Genomic DNA, 26,229 nt, shown 5'->3' with positions numbered 1-26,229 from the left:
TACCCAGAAGAACTTTTACAATCTTTTCTCCTATGCCTGAAGAAGGGTGTTTGTACCCAAAAACTTGCAATTTTTTAACTTTTTTTTTTTGCAAAAAATTAGTTGGTCTAATAAAAGATATCACCTCCAGCGTGAGTCCTGATCCCAGTAGGGAATGCAGAATTCTTGAAAATTTCAATAAGATTTGGGGAAAAAAAAACATTTTCTATGAATTGGACTGCTTTCAGAGTAAGTATATTGGAATCAGTCCTGACATAACTACATAGTTGTTAGAATTAGTAGACCTTAGTCTTTTTTCTTCTGTAGTTGTACATCAACAAAATTAATTTTTTGATAAAAGCTTCCCTGTGCAGCAACAATGCAGTGGAACCTAATATGTTCCTTTGAACTTCTCCCTTTTTCTTTGATGGGCTGGTTGCCATTAATGGCTTTAAATGATTAACATTCTTGCTGTTTGTTTGCCACCGTGTCAGGCTGAGAGTTGACAGATTATATTGAGTTCAAAATGGCAGAGAATGGGATTTTTTTTTTCCTCTTCTAAATAACTAGAAGCCAGTTTGGAGTGTGTCATGCAAGCCCTGGAAAAGGTCGCCTTTTGAATGATTCAGAAAGCAGACCTATTTTGAATGCATCCCTTCTATTATTCGAAGTGCTTGCGCCAATAATCTTTAAGCCATCTTGAGTGCTTTGGGTGTTTTTGTTTTTTGTTTTTTGGTTTTTTTTTTTTTTTGAGTGGGTGGTTTTGAGACCCTAAGCCTGCAAAATACTGAGTTCTTTTAACTCTCACTGACCTTCCAGGAGCATACTGCCTTGAATGAACAGGATGTACAGTAAGAGGTTTGGGTTTATAGGTAAATAGCATTTGTTAAATAGTTCTGATAGGGCTGTAACATCAGCAGTCAAAGGTGAGTGATGATACAAGTATGTATGTATATACATGTTGCTGGTTGGTAGTAAAGATTAATTTTGCAATGTCAAATGGGCTGTCAGTTAAATGAAAAAAGACGATTAGACATTGCCTCAGTGAGAGCATAACACAGTACAAGGAAATTGTAGGTGGTAAATAAAAAATAGGGATTTTTTTATTTCAGTGCTATAAAGTTAGTTGAGGACATTAAAACTGTGTGTGCATGATTTGTTTTTGAGTGTCATAACTGTCCAAATATGCTGGGATCCAGGTTGCCATTACCTGGAGCTCTTGAGAGATTTTGATTGTGGGCTTAGCTAATAAGCCACTGCTAACTAAGATACATCAGGCTGTCTTTTCTGGACATCTGAACAGTAGTCTGGGACTGTTCAGCTGTTGATCCACTTTGTTGGTAAAACCTAAAGCAGCTTTGTGCTCTGGGTGGAAAGCAGACCTGTGGTACAGAGATTGTACTAGCAGCTGGCAATCACCAGGTTGTGGATACCTGAACCTGCCTTATCATGACATGGTTCTCATGCTAGAATCCAGAAAGGCATGTGCAATGGAAGACACGAAAACTAGGTTTTGGCTGCTTAAATCCAACAGAGCCTTATACATACCCTAATAGACAAAAGAGTCTGACCCTGTGTGTCATGTGAAAGCTGGAATGTTTTCCACCTAGGAGCTCTGACAGGTTTGCAAATCATTTTGTTTTCCAGTGAAAGAGGGGGAATTAATTTAATAAACACACTTCCCTAAAAGCAGTCAATAATCTGAATGGTCAAAAAGCAATTAAAAAGAGCTTACAAAGGACAAATTATATTAAAAAAAAAATCAATTGCTGTAATACTAAATAAGATGTTGCTTTTCCTTTTCATCCTTCTCCAGTCAATGTTGTAACAGGAAAGCCTCCAAGTTTAATGATGTTCAATTTGCAACATAAGCCAACAAAAGACAGGGAATTCCAGCTGTGTCCACCGTATAAACTAGTCTCACTTTAATGGCTTAAAGAATTAAATCATGAATAGAAACACAGAGAAAGATATCATGGTCCTTCCAATATAATGACTTAGGAGTGTGGATTTCTTTCTACAATGTACCTCATTCTTCAAGGATAGGAGCTTTGCTTAGGTGAACTTTTAGGGGAAGGCTGGATTGGTGCAAGGATCATAGTGTTTAAAAGCCACAATTTTGATGATGTGAAAGTAGTTTCTCCAATACCCTTGGTTAGTGTTGGAACAGTTTTTACCCTCTCAGAAGCAGAGATCAATAAAGTTGTGATGATATTTTTTGTTAATGCCAACTTGGAACTCAAGTGAATCAGTTTGCAATAGCAGGACAGCCAAGGTGAGCATCATAGACCATCTTCAATATCATTGTCATAGAATCATAGGGTGCCTATACACATGCTCCAATGCATTGTAATTGGAATGCATCAGAATCGACTCTGCTGGAGCATTCTAATTAGAACCCTGCAGCGTCTCGTGTATTCAACATCCTGCATTTCAAAATGGCTGTGGGGGGCTTGTCAAATGAGCTTTAATTAAAGCGTTCCCACAGCCTTTTTTAAATGCAGGATGCTAGATACATGAGATGCTGAGGGCCACTCTAATTAAAATGCCCTCCAGCCCACCTACAGCACATATATAGGCACCCACAGAAAATTAGATCTGGAAAGGACCTCGGGAGGTCATCTAGTTCAGCCCCTGGCCTAAGGCAAGATCATCCCTGATTAAATTATCTCAGCTTGTTGGTTAACTAGCTCTAAAGATTGCCAAAGGTAGGGATTCCACAAATTCTCTAGCTAATCTATTTCAGTGATTAACCACACTCATTTTTAGAAAGGTCTTCCTTTAATATTCAACCTCAGTGCCCTTTGTTATAATATGATAATTGCTTCTTATTCTGTCCCCTCCAGCCACAGAGAGTAGTTGGTGACTGTCCTCTCTATAAGCACCATTCAGTATTTGAAGATAGTTATCCCTTAGTGTAAAAAGTGCAGAGTTTCTTTGGCAGAGTCATCTGATATAGTGGTAAAAGTGATATGTCTTACCTACATTGCAGTTAGCAGCGTTGTTTGCAGAGTTACAGGAGTTGAAGTTCCAATTTTCCCAGTGTAAATAGTCATAGAGAATTCTTTGCTAATTTTTTCACTTATGGTGTTTAGTGAAGAGAAGAATGATAGAGATTTTATTACAGTCTACAAATACATTAAGGGAACATGCCTGTCAGAAGCAACATGCAAGATGAGGGACTATTGCATCAGCTATTTTGTAGCTGGTATGCTTTAGAAAGTTAATCCCTCGTGTTCAGATCAGGTATTGTGAAAGCTGTCATGTAGGCAGAATTTCCCACTTTGTGGAGTTGCATGAAAGTCAGAGGTGCTCTGCATATGGTGTTTCTCAGGACAGAATCTGAGATTTGCTATGCCCATGTTATCAATCCAAAACTGCGCTTGCTAACACCATGCAGTTGTGGCTCTTTACAACAGCTCAAGACCAGTCCCATGGCCATCAAATTCCACTCTTTCTGCATGTGTTTTCTGGATTTGAGAACAAACTCCACTGGACATTATTCAGTTTCCTGAAACTCACAATGACTTCTTTCAAGACTCAGAATTGTAAATTGCATCTGACAGATCAGCTAAAATGGTGGTGCCCACCTGGAAAATTAATTCCTCGTTTTAATAGAAGCATGGTACAAAAGAACCAAAACAAAACAAAAAACCAACCCTTTTCATGGCTATTTTGTTTTAAATCACTCCACTGCAGTTAATAAGTCACAAAAGATGCAAAATTCTTGAGAGCAAAGTTTCCTATGTGAAAAGTGTTCTTTTGTGTAGTCTGCCACAAGCAAGCAATTGCTCTAATTTTGCTGATGCTCTCTAGAAATTCACTTCAGGAATTGTTGCTGTTTTTATTAATGCAACTTTGTTTGGCAACTGCAGTGCTACTTAATGAGAGGAGAAGATTTTTTTGTTTTGATTTTTAGAAAGTGAAGTCTGTTAGCTCCTCTGAAAAAGTGCTCTGTGGGTTTAACAACATGTTGAGATCTTTGAAATCAGTTGCAGTTTGGCATTAGATATGTTGATTAGGAAGTATTTGAAGATCTAGTCATCAGTAGTAACTAATATCTGAGTTGACGAGAAGTGAATGTACCAAGTTAGCCAGGAGTTAATGCTACTGAAAGTTATGATTATGGCACCACTGTTTACAACCAATAACATGTAGCCCTGTTGATGTGTTAAAAATGAGGTAGCCATTCCTCCTATTTCTGCCTGGAAATGTTAAGGCAATTTTAAGGGGTTATATTCAATTTTTGTATCTGTACCTGGGATCTTGCCTTGCATTCTTCACTTCAGTGAGAATACTAAATAAGGACGGAAGGGCTGGAGCTGTAATGTTGATGTGCTTTTCTTATTTTAAAAAACCTCCAAAACCAGGAAAGAGAGAGGGAAGGAGAGGTTACACTAAAGTAGGTCCTAAGTTTATTTTGCATATGTTTACAAAAGGTAGTATTAACTTGTACCACTGTTTTGCAGCAGGTATCTGTTTGTTTGAAGGTGGGAGAGTGCAGATAGTCTGGAGCTATCTGTGCTTTCCAGCCACCCTGGGTAGGTACCCTTGGGGCTTTGAAGGCAATTCCCAAGGCTCTCAGGGTAGGGATCCTGAAGACAGAGGCTCACCTGCCTGGGGTTCCACGTTTGCAGAAGCTTGCCTAGGGATTCCTGGGGTTCCCTCATTTGTAGAGGTGCACTCTCACTATTATCCTACAGAATTGATCCCCTGCCACTCCCAGGAACATCAGGGGCCTGACCATGCTGTGCAATAGATGATGTCTTTTTTGGTCATTGAAGTAGATTAGATATGCTGGAACATTTGGCAACATCTGTTTACAGTCTTTGGGTGCTTGTACATGCCACAACATTTCATCCTCATTAATTTAATGAGCTTTAAAAATTTTAAACTGGTTTATTTTGGTACATCAGGTTTGTGTTTGCATGCAGCGGGCTTTCAAACAAATTAAGTCCCATGGGCAATTCCCCACAAATTCCAGCAGGGGGAGTCAAATACCAATCTGCCCCCAGTAATATCTTTCTTAATGAATTACAACAGTCCGTGCATGTTTGCTCGCCAGTAAACCAGCCTCCACAGTCCCCGTTCCTTGCAGGGACCCTCATGCTAAGCCCCCCGATCCCATGCCAGGCCACAGTCACACCAAAACCCTGTCACTTGCACCCCCTAGGCTCTGTCTCATCTCCAGTAGGTGACCCTGTGGTGATCCTGCTGCCAAGCCATGTGCCTCATCCCCTCCCCTCCCTTAACCCTCCATGTTAAAAAGTATTGAAAATGTATATATGATTTTTTTTTAAACTCTATATATCATATCAGAAATATATGGGAGTGAGAGTAGCGGGTGTCGCCCCGGGCGGCTGATGGTGGTGGCGGTATGGTGGGGGGGGTGCCAAATCCAACAGCTAATAGTTTTCTGGGTTTTAGTACTACATTTCCCAGCATTCCCAAGCTGCCTGGGTTTGGAAAAGTTTCCATGGGATCTCCTCAAAGAGGCTGCTTCTCCCATTCCCTTTCCCTGCCCATGTGACGTCGTGAATATCTGCCGCCTTGTGTTTAGCACAGGATATGGCTTTGTGAAATGTTGGGGTGTCATTGGGGTTGGGGTGGAATATTGACTTCACTCCCCTTCCCGCCCTGCCAATCTTTCTGCATATAATGGTGAAGTAAGCAGAGACCATTTCTTTACTCCAGAAAGCATTCTTTGCAGTTTCATATGAATTTGAATGCACAATAGACATTGCAACATCCTAGGCAAGCAAACCCCATTTCCCCCCCACCGCTGCCTACCTGTACACACGTGAACTAACTCCTACAGACTGTGCATACCACTCACTCCCTATTCCCCCCCCCCTCCCCCCAGCCAACAAGAGGTGTAATTTAACCTTCTCACAGGACATGATTCAGGCTGGCTAGACGGTGGTGTGTAATGAGCCCCCCCCCCAATTCAGACCAATGCCAGCCTCCAAACAATAACCCCCTACCCCACTCCACCTCCCACCATGCCCTGCTCATCCTCCACCTCCTGTCCAACACCTACCCATGCAAAAACCTCTGCGGACAGATACAGATGTTTATGTTGTAAATAGTAAAAGAATTTATTGTAATCAAGAGCAACCACTGCTAGTTGTTGGCAGCGACCATAATATGTGCTGCTAGGCAGTTCCACACAAGGGCCACCCAACCAGCTTGTCCTTGTGGATATGTCCTCGGGCCCTGCGCTGCTGCCGGGCCACATCTCTGTCTGGCCACTGCCTGTCGTGCTTTGTTAGCCCACACCTGGCTGAAAACCTCTCCACAGGTCTCACAGATGTTGTGCAGCTCACAGGCTGCCACTACAAAGGCCGTAATATTTTCTGACTTCAGCTTGAGCCTGCAGTTAAGCACCCTCCATCATGCTTGCAGTCAGCCAAAGGCACATTCAGCAGCCATCCTGCATCTGCTCAGATGCAGTTGAAAAGCAGCTTCTCCGGGTCTGTAACATTCCCTCCATGAGGCTTCATGAGCCAGGGCTTTAGGGGGTAAGCAGCATCTGCTATTATAAGCTGGGGAACAGCAACATCACAGATCACTGTCTAGGGGACTCTGGGTGCATAGTGTCCTTTCTCCTTGAGGCCAGACAGCGAAGAGTTTCTGAACATGTGCACATCACGCACACTGCCAGCCCACTGGGTATAAATGTTCGTGAACCAGCCCTGGTGGTCCACCACAGCTTGCAGGATCACAGAGGCAAATCCTTCCCTGTCTATGAATGACTTCCCCCTCCCTGAAGGGGACTGTACTGGGATGTGAATGCTTCTCCACGTGCCTCTCGGCTGTCCCACTCCACTGCATATATAAGTCCTATATTTTGAGGCATCTCCTCATCGCAAGTGTTGAGAGAGGAGACCATAATTGCATGCCCTGCCATCATTAGCTAGGCATGCATGTTTTGTAATAAGTCCAAGGTCAGCAGCAAAGTAAATAGCAACACTTCTTCCTCCTCCTCCTTCTCCCCCATGTCATCCAGATTCTTCATATTAGAGTCTTCACTCAGTTCTTCTCCATTGCCTGCTTCCCAGTCCTTACGCATTTCATCCTGAATCTCCATTTGTTCCTGCTTCATCATCCTGTATGGATTGTCACAAGCAAGGTTGATTGAAAGTACGCAGCAGGAGATCACAGCACCACCACCAAATGGAGGAGAGTGGGGTGGGGGGTTGTGGTCTGTCTAGTTGCATTCTATCAATGACCATTGCAATTTAACTCTTATCTGCATCACTTCAACAAGTAACCCAAGGACGCTGGGCATTGATGCTGCAGAGCCTTTCCTGGCTACTGTGAAACACGGGTGTGTTTTGCACAATAGCTATCGCTATAATATTGCCTCTCAAAGGGATGCTCATTTGGCCTTGACTCTGTGTAATCAATTCATTATGGGACATTAACCAGCAATCCAAAAGGACAATGGGCCTATTTGACCCATCCTTCCACCCCATCACTGGGGGGGTGTTCTTTTTGTAAATTGCAGTTAGCTAGAACTTATCTCTGACGCACAGGAGGCATCTTGCGCAGTCCAAAAAATAATTCTTGCAAGGCAGATCTCCCCACAAAATACCCTTCCCCCAAACAAACATAGGTGTGTTTTGCACAATAGCTACCCCATAATACTAACCCTAACCCATCTTGACTTCTGTTCTCTATGTTTATGCCAAGTATTAACAAGTCTGATGGGTCTTAGCACCTGTGGTGGTGGGAAAAGGCCCTCTCTTTTCCCCAATGCCTGGTGGGTCTTAGCACCCAGGGCCTTCCCTCTTCCCCGCTGCCTGCTTGGTAAGAGTGTATGTCTCAGCACACACCCCCCCCCCCCCACCCAGAGGATTCAGACAAACACCAGAATTACTCTGGAGGCAATCTTCCTCCAGAACTAATCAAAATAAATCATCAAAGAATATGTGGAAGAAGCAGAGGATCCAGAGGTGACCTACTCCTTTTTCAACCCATGCCCTACCTCGATCTCTTACCCTTACAGCTGTTAACATATCCCATCCTGGTTCTACACAATGTTGTTTTATTGTTGCCTGCACTACTGGATATGATTCTTCTCTTTCCTGTCAGACCAAAAACAAGCTCTTAAGTCTAGCCTTGCTGTATGCTACCAGTACCATATTTGCACTACCATATTACCAGGGGTGATAATACCACTAAATTAATAGGAGTCTGCTGAATTAAGCATTCTGAATAACCCAGGTGCCATTTGTCAGGCAGATAACACTTGATTTTTTTCCTCCCAAAAGAACTGTACAGTATGCAGAATTAGGAGAGAGGAAATTCAGTGCATGGCTGTTAATTCTGTAATACTTGAAACTACAATACATAGTTTCAACGTAGCTCAAAGCTTTCATTGGGAAGATTGTGTTTGAGCCCCACTATACATATGTAGGTAAAGGTGCGGATGGGATCTAATGCATGATTCACACAATCACGCAATAGATCTTGTTACATCTTATTGTTGGTTCAGAGACAGCCTGATCCTGGGTTGCCCCTGCACCAGTAAGAAGCAGGCTTCCACAGCTGGGAGTTGCACCTCAGTTGAGAGGCTTCTAGCTGTGGGGGTGCCCCACACACCCCCAGGGTAAAAGGATTGCCACAGGCATGATCCCCCCCCACTCAGAGGATGTGGGAAAACTACAATCCCTAGGGCTGAGGGGTTTTCCACTGGACATGGTGGCCGCTATGGCTAGGAACCCCATCAGCTGATGGCTTGTCAGCACCATGGGAGAGCCTGCTACACATGCAAATTAAACTTCAATAGCAAACAGCTATAAAGTTAGTACACATTTTTGAGGTCTAACTTTAGAGCTAATTGGAGATTTTAATTGTGTGACATCTACTTTGCACGTGTAGCTGATCTCCACATAATTGCACAATTAACCAGTTAATTACATGATGCCTGTAATGTGTAGAGGGGGCCTTAGGGACAGTGGCTACCAGGAGTAGCTGGGAACACACTTTGACAGAGTCCTAGGTGCTCAACAGAATTAAAAAAATACTGACATCTATTGACATTAAGCTTCAAATTTCCCTTACTTTAAATTTAGACATCTTCACAGCAATTTGCTATCAGTTGAATGTAATCTTTCAGACATTCGGGATATTTTCCTAAAGCATCAGTAACTAGTTTTCCAGTTTTAATACATATTTTTGGAATGTTATTGCCTGTCACTTCAGCCAGCAAGGCAAAAGTATGAGAAATTTATTTTTTTTCACCAAAATCCACAATGCATCCTAAAGCAGATATCTTCTCAAGAATAAATTTTGCCATCTCTTAATTGCTATAATCTACAGGGTGGAAAAGGGCAGGGCAGTGCATCTCAGATCCCTTGTTAAATTTTGAGACAGGCTAATGTCTCTTGTTGTTTTTGTGCCATTACATTTTAATGGTTTAGTTCACTATTGGGGCCTGGCCCTACATAGGGAATTTTTGCTCTTGACTTCAGTAGAAACAGCATTGGGAGTTTATACTTAAATACTATACTGTGTTTTAATTTGATCCTATTGAAGTTGATAACAAGTATGCAATTTACTACAATAGGGAAAAATTGGCCCCAGGGCCTCTCTATGGATACATAATTGAGCTCAGTAGAAATTAAATGGAAAATCCCTCCAATTCAGTAATATGCAAAAACAATGCTGAAATTTATTCAACAAGCTAAAAATGCATGAGTCCTTGTCCCCTCAAAAGGACTTACCAGCGCTAAACATAATTTAGAAATCTGATGATATCACATCTTTGGATATGATATGCCTAGCACAGGGGTAGGCAACCATCAGTACAGGTGCGAGAGCATGGCATGCAAAGGCATTCTGCTTGGCACGTGTGCCTAAGGGCAGGCAGCGGGGAAGGGGGGGCCAGAGTTGCACTGCCACAACAGGGATCAGGCTACTCGCAGTTCCCCCACCATCTGCCCCTGGCACACCAATATCTTACAAGTCAAGGTTGCAGGTGTTTTTGGGATTCTGCCCAAAAATGTTGCCAACCCCTGGCCTGAAGTACATTGATTCCAGTCTGCCCCTGTTGTAGATGGGTAGTTAACATCTGGACATTTTACTACTGGATAGGTCCATTCCAAGAACTCTCCTACTTGCAACTTTCAGGGCATGTCTATGCTGTGGTGGCAGCAGTGTATCCCAGCCAGGCCTTCTTCAGTATACCCTGCTCACTGAATCCCATTCATGCTCTCTGAACCTGGAAATATGGTGATCAATATTCTCTGGAGTATACCTCTGCAGTTGCTCTCAAGGCTGTGTATGGGTCTTCCGGTTATGATCTCACACTAGTGTAACTCAATTTAAATAAATGAAATGATGTCAGTGTATGTAAGAATGGAGTCTGGCCCTAATGCAATTCTCCATGCTTCCTTAACTAATAATGAATGCGTTTGTCTCTATAATTAACATGGGCAAAATACCCAAAATGAAACAAAGCACATTAAAACAGCCATTTACAGTATTATCAAAGCTTGGACTACAACCTAGAAAAGAAGCCCTCTAAGCTAAGCCTTTCTCTTTGCTAAATATAGAAGAAATGAAGAAATTAAATATACATTCATGCAAAGTATTAAATGTACATATTTTCCAGGTCATTGCCATCTTTGAAGGGCTTATGCCACAGCAACAGACAAAAACTTTGGAGGTACAATGTCATTAGAAAGTTTAAATGTTATAGCAAGTTGTTATTTTTTTAAGTCCAGTGTGATTTAAAAGTATAGCTATAATTCTTCTTGGCAACCAGTGAGCATTATAAATAAATTCAGAGACTGATTTTTTCATTGAAATGTTCAGCAACAAATCAAACAAATATTTTGAGAGAGGCAAGAATCTTGTGTGTGATACCTTTTATTGGACCAACTGTATGGTTGTTATAGACATAGTCAAGCTTTCAGGTACCCCAGTGCCCTTTCTTAGGCCTCCAGGACTGTCATGGTAACAACTAAGTGTCTCCCACAATAATGGTTGCTTCTCACGTATCTCCTGGTCCATCATGGCAACATCACCTCAACACTACAAATGCTTTATTTTTTGGCTTTTTCATTTTGCCCTTTTTCTCCCACTTTCCATTTTTTTTCATGCTTTTACTACTAATGATTGTTCAGAGTGCAGAGTACCTTTTAGAAAAATTCATCAACTTGTTGGATTGGACCCTGTTGATAGCTAGGGTATCATAGGGTCATAGCCCTATTTCTGTTAAAATCAAAATAGTTGCATTGACTTCAGAGACTCTATTGTTTTGCAGGAGTAGAAGATCTGACACATTATTATGATGTCTGATTTTTTTCAAGAAAACACTGAACCCTGACATTTCTTCTGCAGGGTGTTTCAACAGCAGCTTAACATGAATACACACTCTTACACTGCTAATTAAAGAAATGCTTGAAAAAACAGAATCTTTGTGTTTTGAATAGCATGACTAATATATGACAGTTCACAAATATTTGTAATTAAAGGTTGTTAGATTAAGGGATTTCAGAGTGAGCTGCTAAATTACGAGGTGATTCATTTGTTAACTACTTAACTGCCACCTAATTTATGATGTACTTGAGGTATAGTATATTCAGTGTGCTGCCCCATTTACCTGTTATGTCCCAGCTAAAGAGTCAGCATTCCAGTAAAATGTTGACTTGGAAAAAAAATGTTACAGCAGTGAAGCGGTAAAAATAGTGTAGAATATATGACAAAATGCAGCCATTTGGACACAGAGCATGCATCATAGTCCACTGATATGTGCCTCTAGCATGTGAAGCATGTTGGTGAAGGCTGAATGATTTTTATCTACTTCAAGATGTGCACCAGTGGTGCATGCATTCTGGCCTGAGTTGGTTCATTGACATTAAAATACGGATCTCTTCATTTTTAAAAATGAAGGTTTAAAATTTAAAAAATGAAAGATTTTGTTCAGGGAATGCTAGACTAGGTCATGCCTTTAAGACACCCCCCTGAGCTGCAGCTTGTTCTGCAATAGCAGTTCTGATGACTGTTAGGGTTGTGCGAAGCTTTGGTCCCTGATTCGATTTGGCGGAGATTCGGCTCAATTCGGTGGCTGAATCTCTGAATCTGAATCAAATCGGGAGACCCTTTAATCTCTCCGAATCGAATTGGAGAGATTTGGCAATTCGGACATAGACACAGCTTTAAATGTTTTTTTCTACATACCTTTAGGTAGCAGGCATCTCGTGAATGCTGCAATGCTGGGGTGCATGGAGTGTCCCACAGGAGCACGGGGGGCTCCCTAGTGCACTTGGCAGCAGACCTGGAAGTGGACCAGAAATACTTCCGGTCCTCTTCTGGGTCTACCTCGTGGCTCAGCGACTGGTGCCTCCTGGGTCTGGGGGGGCACCCAGGGTTCCCCTGCAGCCAGTCGCTGAGCCAGCGGGGATGCTGGGGACCCCCCTGCGTGCTCCCCAGCGGACCCAGAAGTGGACCAGAAGTACTTCTGGTCCACTTCTCGGTTCACAACCAAGCACACGGGGGGCGCCCCCACGCTCGCAGCATTCATGAGCCACACTTGGTACCTCGAGGTATATAGAAAAAACATTTACAGCTGCGGCTATCGCTGAATCGCTGATTCTCTGAATCAGCATCGAATCTTCAGATTCGGATTTGAACAAATTGAATTGGGGACTCAGATCCAAATCAATTAATCGACTCACTGTCCCCAACTTGGGCCGAATCTGAATCAAATACAGCCTGTTTTGTACAACCCTAATGACTTCAACATTCTGTATCTCGGCTAACTCTGCTGGCCTAAAGATGAGAGGGAGCCATCTGTCCCCAAACCTTAAAAATAATTAGGGACCACTTGTATTCTCCTGATTGTCATTTGAACTCTGCCCTGTGAAATTCCATGTGGGTATAAACGCTAGAGCAGGTTGTATTCTTGATGGGTTTTTTCTTAACAGTTAAATGTTATAAGTTGCAAACTTACAAGTGATGTATCAGTGGAGTGAAGAGCCCAATATGCAATATCAGTTAGTGCTGATTGAGTATGTACAGGTCAGTCTCCCTGTATGTTCACTTGAATTCTAAACAGGTGTTTACTTAACTGTGTCCATACTTAATGTTCAACATATGCTTAATCTTGCATTCAGTGAAGTCACTGTCTGTCAGATGCAGTTCAAATCTTACTTGTGAATATTTACAGAAGCAGAACTGCTGTGACTCACAATTTTAAGGGATGAGCTTTACAGTATAAATTAGAGAAGTTGAGAAATTTTTAGACAAAACAGGTCTTGTGTGAGAGTGATGATTCATTGAAAGCAAATCCTTATGCTAAAACTGGGGCCATTTTAAGGAAGCTTTTCTTGGGAAATATTTATTTAGTCTTGGATAAAATTTTTGATTAGAGAACAAGAGTGTGACCAACCCTAGTCTGACCGGTACTCCAATGGTCAGAGCTTCCCCAGGGGTATGAAGCCCCAGCTTAGGTCCCTGGTCTGAACTGGTCTGAGCAAGGATTTGAACTAGAGTGTTCCACATCCCAAATGAGTGGCCTAACTACAAGGCTTTTGGGCCAAGAGTCTTGGCTGTTTCCACCCTTTCATTTTTATCTAAAGCTTTGAGAAGGCTTGGTTTTCTTTCAATGTAGAATGGGAAAATATTTGAAATTTCAGAGCTTTGCTGTACAGGAAAACTGTTTTCTCCCCATGTAAGGCATGATGGGCTATGTTAGGGGTGGCCAACCACAAGTGGCATGGACAGCCTCTCCATGGCATGTGGCAGATTGGAAAGGGCGCAGGCAAGATAGCAGCAGACAGGGCAGAAAGCAGAGCAGTGGAGAGCACAGGGCAGGAGGCAGAAAGCAGGGCAGCAAATCAGCAAGGAGCATGGGACAAGGGAGAGAAAGCAACAGATTAGGCAAGGGAAGGGGAGTGACCCTCAGGGACAGCCTGGAGCTTAATTTGTGGCATACCTGCCATAAAGGTTGGCCCGCATTGAACTAGGCCATGCCAATAAGGCCTTACTCACATTTAAAGAATCGGGAAGGTGTTGGGAAGAGAGGCAAAAAGTCTAAAGAGCTCCCTGGTGTGTGAAGGGAATGTACATATTGCTGTATGCCAATGTGAGGCACCAGCCCTAATCTGATGTGGAGGGGAGAGGTGGGAATGTGGTGTCATCTCGGCATCTCCTCTCTGTGAACTCCACCTTTTTGGGATACTGAGCGTCCAAGAGGGAGCAGCTGTTATGTACAAGGATCCTTGATCCACTTAGACCTTATGCAGCCCAGACAAGTGGAAAAGAAAGTCCCTTTGGCTTCAGCAGGGCTCCTTTTGCTTTCTATTTAGGTCAAGCACTTCCGTACCTTTCTTTCCCCTGTTTCTCCTTGGCTCAACCATGTTGAATCCAGGAAGAAATCATGCCTTATAAGCATGACTTCTATTTCATATCTTTATTTTTTTATATTTCTAATTGATATTTTTTCTTCAAACTCCCTTGGAAAGGCAGATACTCACCGTGTAGAGAAAATTAACACATAACAAATGACCTGATTAGCTTTTCACCGTTAGTCCATACAGTGCCAGCTCTGCTAGCTATTTCTGGAATGCACGAGGGGCCTGCTTTACAGCAGAGCCATATTCAGCAGACCAGCTTTGTTGCTAAGGAATAGTAGCAGCCACCAAAGTGATATGAAAAGAGCTAGTTTCTAGGGTTTTTTTAAAACAGTGTCTGCAGGAAATTCCTTCTGGACATATAGCACATTAATCTTTCTATCTTGCATCAGAATTGCAGTATGTTCCCATTCAGGAATTACATCTTGGCAATGAAGTATTTTAATGGAACATTTGGAAACACAAACAAAACTAAATGCGTTTTCTGTGAGCATTAGTTGACTTTTTTATTTAAGTTAAACAATTTCAAAACTTCTAAGTTATTTTTAAAATTCCTTGTGAACTTACCAGCACTCAGGATTGACAGCTCTTCAGGTAGATATCCCTTCTTTACCCACTGAACACTTTCTTTAGGGAAGAGACAAAAATTGACTGTGTTGTCAGTGTCTACCAAAGTTGTTGGGGGGGGGGGGGGGTTTCTTTTTACTATTAAATTGTCAGTGCCTAGATAGGAGTATATCATGGGCAGAGTAGTAACCATAGGTGTAGATGCATGTAACAAGTGAACTGTTTTCAAATGTTACTGATTGGGAATTGGGTCAGAGGTGTCCATAGGTACAGTGTCCTAACGTTCCAGTAGAATGCTAGATGTTGAAATGCTGTGGCTTTGACACCAGAGGTGGGAGCAAACACCCAGCCTACTATGCCTCTCAGAGGGTGACTGAGGGGGAGTACTTGCACCCATGCTTTGTAGGGTCCCATAGGGTAGGTGACCTACATTTTCACTTTTTTGCTTTTTTGCTTTGCAGACATTTTCACTTTTTTGCTTTACCCTCTCCTAAACAAGAATTCAATAGTTCACTTGATTAAACTCTTCAGTGCTGTCCTGAATTTCCAGGATGGAAGGTGGGTGAGTGCTTGAACCCACGTTCTTGGATTTCCAGGGGTTGGGGGAGCATGATGAGGGGTCACATATGAGTAGGGAGTGAGGACATAGGCCAGAGGTGTCTATGTTGTCCACATTATTAGATGGCTTTTATTGAACAAATCGTACAAGGGATCTCATTGGGTTTTTTTGTTTTTGCTTTTGGTTTTTTAAGTTCCAACGAAAAGGGGGAAAAAATAAAAAGGCAACAGAGTTCTGCCCATGTACCAGATATGTCAATTATAGCAGTGGGGGTAGGGGGTGAGGAGCAACACAGTGTGAGATGCCTGGAGTACTAACCAGCTCCTGGAATGTTTGGTGTCTACATGTAACATAGACCCTGGTTCACAGTGAACCAGTTCAAAAAAGTACTTGATTTTGGACCATTCCAGGTAGCTTTAAACCAGTTTAACAGGCTTTTGACTTGGGTTGATTTTGGGTGACTGGGTCTGTCCCTTTCAGGTTTAAACTTCATTGGTCTAAGTGATACTTGTATCCAAATCCCATGAGCAGTGATTAGGAACCAGTGATTTAGTGTATGTTCCACATAAAGGCTAACAGACTGCTATGCCTGGCAACTAGCAGAATGAGACTTTTAGTATTGGTGTCTTAAGCTCTTTGGTGACAAAAGTACCAGTTGTAAATGGTATTGACCATCTCTGGTGGGGGTCATATACTTGCCCAGCCCTTAGTTCCTCTGGGGAACTTCTTAACTAGGGTAACATTTATTGTCAGTTGTATTGGTAATTTGTGTGTCCACTGAGGCTAGAGATTACTCAACTCATGGATTAGTGGTCTAAGAACAGGAACCACTGAACTAATAGACCAGTGTCTCTATTACTGGTCAGCAAGATTAGACAGAATTCTATTTCAACAGTAGGTACCCTATCCTATTTTTGTTCCCCCTCAGAAATGCACTGCTAAGCTCGGTTGCTAGTATCAAAATTTGTGGAAGACTGCAATAACTGGAACTTTGGTCAGGAATCCATTCTTGTATTTCAAGGAATCAATTGTATTTAATACAAAAGATTTTCTTTTCCCTCCCCGCTACTTAAACAAAAATATGAGATACTTTAGAATATAGATAACAATCTCTTTGATTGCCCAGAGAGCAAATACTATAAATTAAACCTTCCTGAAGCTTAACACTTTCTGCTCCTTCTGTAGGACTTTACCTTTTTAATGGAACAAATGTTCAGGCTTCAGTGAGCAGATGCTCACATCATTAAACTCATTATAATAATTGGCATTAAATGGCATTATTGGTGGTGGCGACTCAATAAATCCAAGGGCTGAAAGGAGTTTTAACTCTTCTGATCTCCTAAGGTCAAGGCTGAGACATTAATAGGATGGGATGAAGAAATTTGCACATGCTATACTGCATTGGCTTTTGGGAATAAACAAAGGGTGCTCTGTTTGAGTACCTCTTAGAAATACTGCGTTCATATGATTTATTAATTTTTTTAAATGTCAGTCTGAATGGATGACGGAGACATTATTTTGGCAAATGATTTCAGCTGAAAGACGTAAAGAAGACATTACAATGGCACACTGATATCAATGGGAGGTTGTTGAAGGTATTAATTTGTCAAAGTGAAACATGATGCATAAAAGAGAAGCAAGGAGAATTTTAAGATGGGAAGATATGGCAAGATATGAAGCCAATGAAAATCACACCAGGTCTTGCTTAGTTCTTGGTATCTAGTGACAATGTATACGACTGCCTTTAAAATATAACCCATGGCATGATTTCATGGGGGGCATAAATCACGAGAGTAATTAATTGATGCTGAAGCTGTAAACTAGGCCAGGATGCTGACTGAGAGCAAGTCATGATGTTAAATTGGCACCCACTCCTCAAACATAGCTTTCTCCTGAGCCAAATTCACGGAGTAATGTTATTATGGGAAGGTAGACAACCAGGGACATGACAGTTATAAAATGAAACTTCAGAGACCCAAAGGATAATCCAGGTGAATTAGAATTTCCTTTTGAGCATGAAGCAGCAGGAAAGCCTGTATTTGGGTCAGAAGCTCTATCAGCATAAGGCTGTGCTGCTTACCTTGCCAAAGGAAAGAGATAGGAACATTATCGTGTATAGAGAAGGAGAGTTGGGGAGGAAGGTATGTGAATGTGTGTCTGCTTCTGGTGCTGCTTCTCTGCTCTCCTTGAAGAATATGTGCCTAGAAGCCTATGAGGCTGATTCAGCATATCCAATCAGCTGTCCAAAACAAATTAGTTGGGTTACTTGAAGGGTCAGCTACTCAGTCAACAACAAAATAGCAGTTGCTGTTTAAAGGAAGCCAACAGGTATTACAAAGGATCCCTAAAGCCTTCCTCTCTCTCTCTCTCTCTTTTTCTCTCTCTCTCTCTCTCCCCCCTCAATGCTTTTTCAGGATGGTGGGGTGGTACCCAAAAATGCAATTAAAAAATGTGAGAAACAACAGTCTAGTCTAGTGGTGCTCAATCTTTTGGCCCTACAGGGCAGATGAGTGGCACAGAGTTGGTAAGGGGGCTGGATCCCTCATAGGGTCAGTGCCCAGATTGGGCCCTGCACTCCTACATGTGGTGCCATGACTCCTCAGCCAGGTCCCTCATGCAGGGATCCAGCCCCACTCTGCCCCAGCCCGATGTACCTGATCTAGCATGCAGTTATCCTGTCGGGCCCACTGGGCTCCCCACAGGTCAGGAGATTTGGCAGCAGGGCAGCAGCAGTTAATACTGTCACTTCTTCTCTGACATAAAATGTTCAGACCTGTGTAGAGCCTACAGGCCAGTCATTGAGAGCCCGGGATCTAACCCCATGCACAAGTCTCTAAAGGTCGAGGCTGTACATCACACAAACTATTCTCAACCTGGCGGTGACAATAAATAGTTGGGACAGGAGCACTGGTGTCAGGAGTCCAGTTTTGTTCCCAGCCCATGTGGTTCAGGAATGATCTAGTCGGACATTTGACATCAGGATTGTTCTGGGCTTTATTTCAGGAGGACTGTGGGCAACCTCCTCCACTTGAAATACAGTACTGCTCAGTGGAAATGAGGCTTGTTGCCTGTACTGAATTTTACATTAGCCAACAATTTAGTCCTACACAATTATGATCCAAATATTACACAAAATCATTCTGCTTACCTTACCAAAGGAAAGAGACAGGAATGTTAGCCTGTATGGCATACGTGACTTCCTGAATCTTGGTCCCCCTGCTAGATAACAAGTATCGTAAAAGCCAAAGACAATTTTACAGAAAAAGTAATAAGCTTATAATAGCACTTCGCTAGGAGCAAAGTGAAGTGAGCCATGGGCTATAAAAATCATTAGCTACCAATATTTAAAAGGGGATGCAGCTCTGGGACACTTTGCTCTGTTTGCTTCTGAGTGGGTGGAGATAATTTAACATGGAGACATCACTCCAAAGCAAGTGCCAGAGATTGTCTTGCAGTAGCACTTAAGCTGCCATGATAGAGTGTGATGCTGTTGTGGTACTGGGTCCAAACAAAAGGGCTAGGGAGAGAAATTATGCACAAACTGGTATAAGTGATCGGAAACTGGTTCAAATCTGTAACACAACAGAAGATCAGGGCATTTTTACACATGCAAGCACCACAGCACCAGGTGCTTTGAGAAGCGCCCAGTGCTGCATCGCTTGCAGTTGTATAAGCAGCAAAATGCATGTCAGCACGCAGAAAATAGCAATGGTCTGTTTTTGAACTAAACACATAGAAGGTGTTTTTTTCAAGAGTGCACCACTGCCATTTTCTCTGCATTGACGCACATTTCGCTACTTATACAACTGCAAGTGATGCTCAATCGAGTCTGCTCCAAACCTCTGGATCTCTGGCACATCTGAGCACAAAAGTGTATAAATGCCCTCAACCATTTGGGCTGGTCTAATAAAAGATATCAAATTCACCCAAGGAAACTTGTCTGCCTAAATGCCCTCAGTGCACACAAACTGCTTTCAAAATGGCTGAAACTAGTTTAAGATAAACCTGGATGGATGCAGTATCAGACTGAACTGATTTAGGTTAAATCACTTTATTGAACTTTGGTCCCAGATCTCCTCCAGATTCACATTAACTCACAGCCACCCGGCATCTCAGGATGCTTTGCACCACCCCTGCAAACCCCCCTCTCAGGATGGGCAGGCTAGCTTTGTCCCAACCTGTCTGCTGTAGCTGAGCAAGGAGGCATGCTCTAGCACCCCCCATGTTCTGGCCTGGGCTACTGCAAGCATGTGGCTGCATTTCCAGAATCAAAAGTAAATGTCTGTTCACCTGGTTATCACTTCAATATATTCAGCTTTAGACTCCTACTGCCAGGCCCTTCTCCCCCAGGAGGCAGAGGGTAGATCACAGTCTCCCTCCACACCAAAGGAGGACTCTGGGACCTCCTGCTGTGTCCAGCCAGGGGCATGGACCAAGGTGGTCAAGGGCCCTAAGGCCCGCTGCACCAAGGCGCCTCCCCCACCAGAACTGAGCAACAGGTACGCACCTCTTGCTGCCCCAGCAGAGCCTGCTGAGTTGCCGGCCCCCACAGGCAACATGGGCCCAACTGCAGCTCCCGCCCCTGCTCTCCCCAAGACAAAACGTAAGGTGTTTGTTGTGGGAGACTCCCTCCTGAGGGGGACTGAGGGGCCAATCTACCACCAGCCCGGCAAGTCTGCTGCTTCCTGGGGGCCCGCATCCGGGACATTGCAGAGAGGATCCCCAAGCTCCTCAAACCCACAGACCACTATCCCATGCTCCTTATTCATGTGGGCACCAATGACACGGCTCGGAGCACTCCCAGCCAGGTCATGAGGCACTACAGGGATTTGGGAGCGGGTCTAAAGGGTCTGGGGGCACAGGTGGTGTTCTCGTCGATCCTCCCAGTCTCAGGCTATGGGCTGAGAAGGGAGAGGAGGATCTATGTGGTCAACCAAAGACTGCGGCGCTGGTGTCGTCAGGAAGGCTTTGGCTTTCATGACCACAGCCCGCTCTTTGGCGAGAGAGGCAGCGAGCTGCTGGGAAGAGATGGCCTCTACCTCTCTCCCCTAGGGAGGAGGCTCTTCTCAGCCAGACTGGCTGACCTGCTCCACCGGGCTTTAAACTAAGCCCATTGGGGGATGGGGGGACTACCGCCACTGCTGGCCCGCTGAACAATCCTTGCAAAGCCAGCGGATCACGGCACTCAAGGGAGCCCACCCCTGCCCCAGCCCTGGTAAAATCTGTGGGCAAGGAAGGAGCCCCCCAGGGGGCACTTGCCTGCCTGTACACAAATGCCAGGAGCTTGGGGAATAAGCAGGAGGAGCTCATCCTCCTGCTCAGTGCAAACAATTACGATCTCATAGGGATAACGGAGACCTGGTGGGACTTCACCCATGACTGGACCACGGGGATAGATGGCTATACCCTGTTCAGGAGGGATCGTGTAGAGAAAAGGGGCGGGGGTGTAGCTCTCTATGTTAAGGAAAGCTACGTGTCCCTGAAAGCCGATATTGGCGACCAGGGTGGATGACTGGAGACCCTCTGGGTTAAAATCCGTGGGGAACACGGCACAGGGGACACAATGGTGGGAGTCTATTACAGACCTCCCACCCAAAGTCCTGAGCTTGACCAGGAGTTTGCCCAGGAACTGGCTGAGGCAGCTTGCTCCAGGACCATGGTTGTCATGGGTGACTTCAGTTACCCAGACATCTCGTGGGAGGATCGCTCAGCAAAATCTGAGCGGTCGCAGAGCTTCCTCTCGTGCGTGGATGACCTCTACCTGATTCAAGAAGTCTATGGGCCAATGAGAGGCAAAGCGCTGCTCGACCTGGTGCTGGCTACTGGGGATGACCTAGTCGGCGACCTAGTGATCGATGGGAAGCTGGGTGACAGCGACCACGAGCTGATCACCTTCACCATCCGCCGAAAAGCTGGCAAGTCAGTCAGCAACACGCAAGTCCTTGACTTCAGGAAAGCCGACTTTGACAAGCTCAGGAGGCTTGTCAGTGAGGCCCTAAGGGACTGTGACCACAGGGAGAGGGGAGTTCAAGAAGAGTGGTTGCTCCTCAAGGGAGCGATCCTCAATGCACAAACTAAGTCTATTCCATCTCGGAGGAAAGGCAGCAAGAGGGCACAGCAGCCCCCCTGGCTCTCCAGGGACCTAGCAGACCTCCTGAGGCTAAAAAGAAAGGCCTACAAAGGATGGAGGATGGGAGTCACCTCCAAGGAGGATTATTCTGCACTGGTCCGGTCCTGTAGGGAGCAGACCAGGAAAGCCAAGGCTGCAACTGAACTCCAGCTAGTTTTGAGCATCAAGGACAATAAAAAGTCCTTTTTCAGATATGTGGAGAGCCGGAGGAAAAGCAGGGGCAACGTTGGACCCCTGCTGAACCAGATGGGGCAACTGACAACAGACGCCCAGGAAAAAGCCAACCTATTAAATAGGTACTTTGCGTCGGTCTTTCATCAGCCCCATGGGACGCCCATGCCCGCTACAGGGCCGGGAAGTCCGGGTGAGGGTGATCCCCTGCCCTCCATTAATGCTGACTTCGTGAAGGAACATCTTGAGAAGCTGGATACCTTCAAGTCAGCCGGCCCTGACAATCTTCACCCCAGGGTACTCAAGGAGCTGGCGAGCATCATAGCCCAGCCTCTAGCGCGGATCTTTGAAAACTCTTGGCGCTCTGGTGTAGTGCCCGAAGACTGGAAGAAGGCCAACGTGGTGCCTATCTTCAAGAAAGGGAGGAAAGTGGATCCGGCTAACTATAGGCCCATCAGCCTGACTTCTATCCTGGGGAAGATCTTAGAAAAGTTTATTAAAGAAGCCATCCTTAATGGACTGGCCGACGCCAACATCTTAAGGGATAGCCAGCACGGGTTTGTTGCGGGTAGGTCTTGCTTGACCAATCTCATTTCCTTCTACGACCAGGTGACCTATCACCTGGACAAGGGAGATGAGATTGATGTCATATATCTTGACTTCAAAAAAGCCTTCGATCTGGTGTCCCATGATCGTCTCTTGGAGAAACTGGCCAATTGTCGCCTTGGGTCCTCCACGATCCACTGGCTGGAAAATTGGCTCCGGGGTCGGACCCAGAGGGTAGTAATTGATGGAAGTCACTCATCGTGGTGTCCTGTGACCAGTGGGGTCCCCCAGGGCTCTGTCCTTGGACCCATACTGTTCAACATTTTCATTAATGATGTGGACACTGGAGTCAGAAGCGGACTGGCCAAGTTTGCAGATGACACCAAACTTTGGTGACAAACTTTGGGGAAAAGCATCCACACCAGAAGGCAGGCGGATGATCCAGGCTGACCTGGACAGGCTCAGCAAGTGGGCGGACGAGAATCTGATGGTGTTCAATGCCGATAAATGCAAGGTTCTCCACCTTGGGGAAAAAAAACCTGCAGCATCCTTATAGGCTCGGCAGTGCTATGTTGGCTAGCACTATGGAAGAAAGAGACTTGGGGGTCATCATTGGCCACAAGATGAACATGAGCCTGCAATGCGATGCTGCGGCTACTAAAGTGACCAAAACGCTGGCTTGCATCCATAGATGCTTCTCAAGCAAATCCCGGGACGTCATTCTCCCCCTGTACTCGGCCTTAGTGAGGCCACAGCTGGAGTACTGCGTCCAGTTTTGGGCTCCACAATTCAAAAAGGATGTGGAGAAGCTTGAGAGAGTCCAGAGAAGAGCCACGTGCATGATCAGAGGTCAGGGAAGCAGACCCTACGATGACGGGCTGAGAGCCCTGGGGCTCTTTAGCCTGGAAAAGCGCAGGCTCAGGGGTGATCTGATGGCCACCTATAAGTTTATCAGGGGTGACCACCGGTATCTGGGGGAACGTTTGTTCACCAGAGCGCCCCAAGGGATGACGAGGTCGAATGGTCACAAACTACTACAAGATCGTTTCAGGCTGGACATAAGGAAGAATTTCTTTACTGTCCGAGCCCCCAAGGTCTGGAACAGCCTGCCACCGGAGGTCGTTCAAGCGCCTTCATTGAACACCTTCAAGATGAAACTGGATGCTTATCTTGCTGGGATCCTATGACCCCAGCTGACTTCCTGCCCTTTGGGCGGGGGGCTGGACTCGATGATCTTCCGAGGTCCCTTCCAGCCCTAATGTCTATGAAATCTATGAAACCTGCAAAGATTTTAGTGCCTTTTTGGAACTGATGGTTTTACATCAGTATATTTTAGAGGTCCATAAACCAAAATCTTCATAAAGCAGTGGTACTGGTTTTTATCAGAGTGAACAGTCTTAATAGTAAAATCTAGGGTTTATTTGAATGGAGATAGAAATGGTCTCCTCTAGAAATGGTGCCTTCAGGTTAGGACTAACATGGAGAAACTTGCAGTGCAACTGTGTGTGCATTTTTGGTGTGGGATCAGAAGATTTCTCTCTGTCACTTATTCCTTATGCTTTTAATTGCTACTTATGTTGATTTTTTTTCTTCAAGATGTTTATATTTTTTTTAAATAGGAGCTTATATCTTCTCTACTTAGAAGTCATAATGCTGAATTTTTACATCATTAATTTCCATAGCAACTAACCATAATCTCAGAAATAGAGGATTATTACTTCAGGATCATATAGGAAGAGAGCTTGGGCTGTGAAGGAGAAAGTTGTCTTGCACAGTAGCAAAAGGAATGATAATTAGGACAAAGAAATCTTGCACATTTTCCCTTCAGTTCACACATGTAAACCTGCAATAATGAAGTCTTTAAAAAATTAGATAAACAAATGTGCAAACTCTGGGTTCAGTCTCACTATGTTATCTTGTACCTATTTTTAACCTTGAATATTCATTTCACAGGGAGATTAGCATGGTCTTTAATGAAAACTAAATTCCTCTTATCACAGTTTCTCTTAGCACAAACTGGTTTAAGGTCCAGAGGGTAAGTGATGTTGTCTACATTGTGAGACAAAGAATGACTCCTCTGGCTCCTCACAGTGAATTCTAGTGGATATTTTTCATCTGGGTCCTTCTGGACAGCCTGGTTTTAGGACAAAGTCAGTTGAACAATTCTGAATGGAGTCTGCTGCAATTTTCTCCATGGCGAGATTGCTCTCGAATTTCCTTCATGTACTGCATTAGTCTGTCTGCAACATTTCATCTCATGTCAGTTAGTAACTGTTAGTTTCCCCTGTGCCTATTTACATATCATAAAGTTATCAAGGAAATGTAGGTTTGCAAAAAAAAGGTTGCCAGCTGCCATTTTTTTCTAAAAAGAAAAGCTACAATTTAACATTAACCCAGCAATTAAGCTAGACTTTACACTAACACGTCACAGTCTGACATAAAAATACTACTCAACAACATTGCAAATTCTCTGTGGAAAAAGTAATGGAATAATTCCAGACATCTTTGATTTTTGGAAAAACCATTCTCTGTCATGATTGATGTTTTCTTTGTGTTGGCATGGGAGGCCACAGAATAAGAATAATCTTTTTAATGGGTGTACTTCACACTGATGCCTATGGTCCATGATGCACTTGTCAGCCTTTAATTATGGAGCTGAAGCTAGATTTCCTCAGTAATTAACTTTTGTATTCAGTTACACCGTGTCTCTCACTTCTGACACACTCATCTGTTAAAGGTAGAAGTTGGTGCAGGAGAGAATTTGACTGACGGAGAGAGAAAAGAAAAGTCTGTGAAGTCAGACTTCATTTGGGTTGAATTTTTTAGTTAAGATCTGTCATATGGAGAGACAAAAGTCAGGTTTTCTATCTCTGATTTTTTATTAGCATGGAGATATATTTTTATTTCACATTTACATGTGTTCCATTTGCCTTGGTTACCTTGCATAATGGCCACCAGTAAACAAGCAGTATTTTTCTTCAATGATTTCCTAGTGTTAGTATCCAAGAAATTGCATGTTTTTTCCAGTGTTTGGAAATACTGACTTTTCAAAGGGAATTGCTAGGGAAGATTGTTTGCTTATTGTCTCACAGCTACACAAGACCTGTATAAAAATGAACAAGGACAGAAAACATCAGCAGTGGATAAAATTTTCAAAAGTGCCTAAATCCCATTGGTCCCATTATCAAAAGAACCTAGGCCTCACTGACTTTCAGTGACTCTAAGACTCTTATGCATGCAAGTTGTTTTTGGTATTAGGATTCAGACACTCAATTATATAGGTGCTTTCAAAGACCTTATTCTTCAGCTTTTAATTCTCATGTTTTTGTCTGTTTTGCCCCAAATATAAAGGGAAATAATGTTACATTTGCAACATAAATTAAAAGAAACATAGGGACATCACTTTTCTGCATTGCTCTTCTTTGGAGGCATCTTGTCCTAAAATCCCTTTCATAAACTTAGTGAGTTCATTTTAAAACTAATTGAGTTCTTTCCCTTGCTACTCCACTTGGGGAGCTATTCCTGAATCTCACTGCTCTAGTAGTTAGAAACCTTCTTGTAATTTTCAGTCTCAATTTTTGTAATGGCTACTTTGTACTCATTTTTTTTCTTGTGCTATCACTTCCTGTGAGCCTTAATGAAGTAGGTAAAAGCATCCTTGAATTGTGTTTCTGTTGATGTTAAAGTCTGAGCATTAATTTCTCAGATACGTGAGCATTGTCATCTTATCTCCACTGCACTGAGTATATTAGAATGACCGTAATGTCTTCCTAAGAGGAAGAGTGGAATTTTTTTGGTCATGTCGTTGTTTATAGCGGTACCTAATGTTCCAGGGATGTGAAGGTTATCTTTTTGATTCTGAACTTCACTTCTGGAATTGTGGGTATTGTTTTGGAATGGTTAATAGGATA

General features: G+C 43.6%; 1 protein-coding gene across 7 annotated transcripts in view; it reads left to right on the top strand.

Moving 5' to 3' along the window:
- TMEM108 (transmembrane protein 108) overlaps positions 1 to 26,229 on the top strand; it is a 292,926-nt gene that overhangs the window by 100,731 nt on the left and 165,966 nt on the right. Inside the window, exon 1 of one of the 7 annotated variants that reach the window (XM_014602534.3) lies at positions 746 to 905. The exons of the other annotated variants lie outside the window; for them this stretch is intronic. The gene's annotated coding sequence lies outside the window, so the exon portion shown is untranslated. Of the gene's footprint in view, positions 1 to 745; positions 906 to 26,229 lie in introns of those variants that run through there. 7 annotated transcript variants of the gene reach the window in all.

This window comes from Alligator mississippiensis, chromosome 5 (genome assembly GCF_030867095.1).
Source record: "Alligator mississippiensis isolate rAllMis1 chromosome 5, rAllMis1, whole genome shotgun sequence".
Taxonomy (NCBI): Eukaryota; Metazoa; Chordata; order Crocodylia; family Alligatoridae; genus Alligator; species Alligator mississippiensis.
The sequence above is the reverse complement of the archived record's forward strand: the minus strand, read 5'-3'. Positions and strand labels throughout refer to the sequence as shown.